Below are 5,327 nucleotides of genomic sequence, written 5' to 3'. Positions count from 1 at the left end.
CCACAACAGACCCTGAATAGCCAAAGCAATCTTGAACAACAAGAACAAAGCTGGAGGTATCATACTTCTTGATTTCAAAATGTATTACAATGCTACAGTAACCAAAGTAGTATGATGCTGGCATAAAAATATACAGATAGGCCAATGGAACAGAGCAGAGAGCCCATAAATAAATCCACATATCTATGGTCAACTGATCTTAAACAATAACTCACAAGGATCGACTCTTCATTAGATGGTGTTGGGAAAACTGAAAATCCACATGTAGAAAAACGAAACTGGACCCTTATCTCACCCCTTGTGCAAATGTCAAATAAAACAGATGAAATATTCAAACATAAGATCTAAAACTGTAAAATTACTACAAGGAAAGATAGGAAAAAATCTTGACCTTATTCAGAGCAATGATTTTTTGAATATGACACCAAAAGCACAGGCAATGAAAGCAAAAATAGGTAAGATTGCATTGAACTAAAAAGCTTTTGCACAGCAAAAGAAACAACAGAGTGAAGAGACAACTTACAGAATGAGAGAAACATTTGCCAACATTTATCTGATAAGGGGTTAACATCAAAGAATATAAGGAACTGAGCTTAATAGCATAAAAACCAAACAACCTTATTAAAAGAATGGACAAAGGACCTGATAGACATTTCTCCAAAGAAGACATAAAATGGCCCGTAGGTATAGCAATAAAATGCTTGACATCACTAATCATCAGAGAAATTCAAAACTACAGTAAGATAAAATCTCAAACCTTTAGAAAAGGGAAGAAGTGTTAAGGGTATGGAGAAAAGGGAACACTTACACACTGCTTGTGGAAATGTAAATTGGCAGAGCCATAATGGAAAATTGTGTGGCGGTTTCTCAAAATACTAAAAATAGAACTACCTCCTATCCTGCAGTCCCACTTTTGAGTATAGATGCAAAGGAAATGAACTCAGCATCCCAAAAATATATCTGCTCCCTTTTGTTCACTGCAGCATTATTCACAATAGTCAAGATACGGAAACAACCTGACTGTCAAAAGATGAATGGATAAAGAAAATGTTGTATGTATGTGTATGTGTATATACAGATATATTGATGTTTTAATATAACATTTGTTTTGTTGAATTTTCCATCACCTCCAATAATTAAAAACATTATATTAGGAAGAACAAAAAGAGACTTGAGGCAAATTTACTGTCTGGTCTATTTCAGAAATAAATTGCTGGCTTAGATCAATCATATTCTACCCCTTGGGGCTGGATACATTGTTGAGTCAAAGGAAAATTTGGATTATTTTTAGCATGGGGATTACATTGAAATAATGTATGTCAATGATAGTAAGGATATGACATTGTCTTGTTATTAAGAAAAGTGATTGGTTGTAGCTATTAGAGATACATGGCTACATCATTCTTACTGCCCGAGCTGACCTAGAGCAAACTACCAAGCATGTGAACAAAGCCATCCTAGAGCAGCCAAGGTTTAAGCTGACGGCAGACATGTAAAGAGATCCAGGAGGGACCAGGAAAATCAGCCTAAATATGAATTGCCTAGGAAACCACAGGATTCTGAGAAGGAATAAATGTTTGTGATTGTAAGCCACTAAGTTCTGGGGTGGTTTGTTACACAGCAATCTCTAACTGTTATAGGAGACCAAGATAAGTGTGTCAGATATTCTCTTTTTCCCCTTCACTGTGCTGCAGGAGGCTGACCTATGTGAACTGCATCATGGGCTTCCCTTGCTTCAGGAGATCAAGAGAGAAGAGAATGAGGGAGGTGAAGATATTAATTCTCTGAACTCCCTGCCTGTAGCATCACTGCGGACTGGCTGTGTTACTTGACTAAATGCCCCAAACATAGCTCCTTTGTGTTCCATAACTACTCTCTCCCTTTTCCCCTTTCAACTCAGGGGTGATTTTGGGGCCTGAGTCTACCTTGTGATCTTTTTAATCCCTGCCTATAACTCTGTTTATAGTCTTTTATTAAACTCTTCAAAATTTCCCAATTTGATTGTACCATCTCTTTCTTGCTGGGACCCTGACTGATAGAGTATGCCTTATCCAGAAGGTAACATCTCAGCAAAGACTTGAATGATCTGATGGAATGAGTCACAAAGATGTCTGGGGAGAAGTGCCAAGATCTTGCAGCAGCCAGGAGGCAGGGTGAGTGAGCTGGGGAGGAGTGTAGAAGACAAGGTCAAAGGGGCAACAGACACTCTGCGTGTGTGCGTGTGTGTGTGTGTGTGTGTGTCTGTGTGTGTGTTGGGGATGGAGATGTATGGTACAGGGGAGGGAGATCATGTATGGCTTTGCTGGCTTTTGTAAGGACTTTGGCTTTTCCTTAGAAAGAAATAGGGAGCCATTGGAGCCACGTACATCTAATTAAATCTAATAAGACTGCCTTCTGTGATGTGCCGACACTGGAGCTCTGTGATTTAGTGCTGAATTTCTCCTTCCAGTCTTCCAGCCTGATGATGAATGCGTGGGCGTGTTGAGCCAGCCCAGCATGCTTGGGCCTGAGTTCAAGGCTTTGTGTCTCTCTCCTGATGCTGTGGGTGACATGACCTTCCTTACAGTATAGGATTCAGACTACAGTGTCTTTTTTTTGTTAGCATATTCTTTTCAGTTCTGTTAATGACTTGGGAGTGGGCACATTTTTCTTACTCTCTTTTTTTGTTGTTGTTAAAGTCAATAGGCTCTTCTATACTGACTTCAAAACGTTTACTTATCTAAAGGGTCTTATACAATAGAGAACTGCTTAACTATTTCAGTGAAAATAAGACAAGGAGTTGAACAGGAATACTATCTGCCTGCCTACCTCTTAAAGATGATGGTTTGTCTTGAATATTTAAAAGTCAAACATTTTTGCATGTACAATGTCCAGAAAATAATATATAGATTTGAAAGGTGTTTTAATCCTTCAATTGAAATTTCCATCTGAGCTGGGCTTTCTGGTATTAAGTCTAGCTCACTCTCCACAGATTACATGAATGAAGGTGATTCTCTTGTAACCCCTACGAAAGATCACCCTCTCACTGCTGTTTCTCAGAAATATTCCCCAGGCTGAAAGTTACTGAACCACCTGTGTAGAGCTATAAACATCTGCATCAAATGTAGATTTGCCCAACTAAGGTAAACTGATCTTTCCTAGGTTTTACCTCAATCAAAATTTAACTCTAAATTGTAGCTACATTGCTTCAGGCTCTATTCTTTGCTTTCAGTTCAGAAAGAAAGTAAGCAATTTAGCTAATATAACTAATTAGGCAGGCAGAACGCTTTTCCTCCTGGCTAACAACGCAGGTGGACTATTAGAACCTGTCCTAATGTTTTTTGTCTAGCCTTCACCTTAATTTCTTTTAAAATTTGTTATTGTTGGCTGGGCGTGGTGACTCATGCCTGTAATCCCAGCACTTTGGAAGGCCAGCTACCCAGGAGGCTGAGGTAGGAGAATTGTTGAACTCTGGAGGCAGAGGTTGCAGTGAGCCAGGATGGCGCCACTGCACTCTAGCCAAGACTCCATCTCAAAAAAAAAAATTGTTATCATTTTAAAAATTTATGTCCCAGTGCACAAAGCAGGCTGTTCAGTAGGTATGCAGTAAAAAGATGATAGGACTAGGAGTCAGGGAACCAGGGTTTTAGTCTTTTTTCTAAAACCTATTAGCAGCTAGCCATGGTGGCTCACACCTATAATCCCAGCATTTTGGGAGGCCAAGGTGGGAGGATAACTTGAGGCCAGGAGTTCAAGACCAGCCTGGACAACATAGTGAGACTTCATTTCTACACACACACAAAACACACACACACACACACACACACACACACACACACACACATATAAGTAAACTATAGCAGTAGAATAAATGTATATGTTAGCTGGACACTGTGGTGTGTACCTGTAGACCCAGCTACTTGGAAGGCTGAGGTGGGAGGATTGCTCAGGTGATGAGGTTGCAGTGAGCTATGATTGTGCCACTGTACCCCAGCTTGTGTGACAAAGATCCTGCCTCAAACCAAAACAAAGCCAAAAACAAAAAACAATGACAGTAACAACCCACCCCCCAAAAAAACCCCAAAAGGCAATTAGCCATATGACACTAGAAAACTGAAGATGAACCTGTGTCCTTTTGGAATCTTATTTCTCTTCTGTGTAACTCGACATAATTAGATTAAATCATTAAAACATAAAATAATTTTGAGATCCAACATAAGAGTTTAAGCTTACTAAAATAAAATTTCCAACAAATATAATCTATTAATTATCATTTCATATGCAAAAACTTCTATTTTTTTTTTAAATAAAGATGGGGGTCTCACTGTTGCCCAGGATGGTCTTGAACTCCTGGCCTCTAGTTATCCTCCCACCTTGGCCTCCCAAAGTGCTGGAATTACAGGTGTGAGCCACCATGCCCGGCCTGAGAGAATATTTTTAACATGAAGACAAAACAACACAAAACAAAAGAACAAAGCATAATCTCAGGAAAAAGACTTTTAAATTGAATAAATTTATTTTTATGAAAACTTAATACATTGTCCATATTTTTTAATTTCAGCATTTGTCAGAGAAAACTTTGTCATGGACTGGCAACTTCTGAGATCCTTTCTGGTTCTAAAAGCCTCTTTAGTTTTGTCAAAATAAATCTGGTGGCTGCTGACTTGGTCTCCAGAATGAGCTGGCTCCATGAGGCTCTGGTATCTCCTGTGCCTACCACAGTGCCTGGATTAAATAAATTAAAAGGTGCATTAGATTACATAAATTAGAAGGTGAAATGATCCCTGCTGAGTTGCAGTTCCTGTATGGAAGGAGTATACCCCAAGAGGAGGGGGTGAGCCCATGGACTTTCAGCTTAGTCCTAAATGTACAGTAAAAGCAGTCAAGTTGGTTCTAGGCTCCGAGTTCAATGGTCACGTTCCTCAATCCTGCCCAAAATCTGAATCCAGGATAGGAGTCTGCTATGGTCTAAATATTTGTGTCCCCCAAAATTAGTATGTTAAAGCCTAACCTCCAATGCAACAGGATTAAGAGGTGGGGCCTTTGGGAGGTGATTAGGTTATGAGGACTCATTTAGTGTCCTTATGAAAGAGGCTTCAGGGAATCTACTTGCCCCTTCCATCCTGTGGTGATACACAGAAGGCATCATCTATGAGAAATGGAACCTCACCAGACACCAAATCTGCCGACACCTTGCTTGGATTTCCTGGCTTGCAGAACTGTGAACAATAAAGTTTTGTTTATAAATTACCCAGTCTGGGCCGGGCGCGGTGGCTCACGCCTGTAATCCCAGCACTTTGGGAGGCCGAGGCGGGTGGATCACGAGGTCAAGAGATCGAGACCATCCT

Source organism: Cebus imitator, unplaced genomic scaffold (genome assembly GCF_001604975.1).
Source record: "Cebus imitator isolate Cc_AM_T3 unplaced genomic scaffold, Cebus_imitator-1.0 Scaffold267, whole genome shotgun sequence".
Taxonomy (NCBI): Eukaryota; Metazoa; Chordata; class Mammalia; order Primates; family Cebidae; genus Cebus; species Cebus imitator.
The sequence above is the reverse complement of the archived record's forward strand: the minus strand, read 5'-3'. Positions refer to the sequence as shown.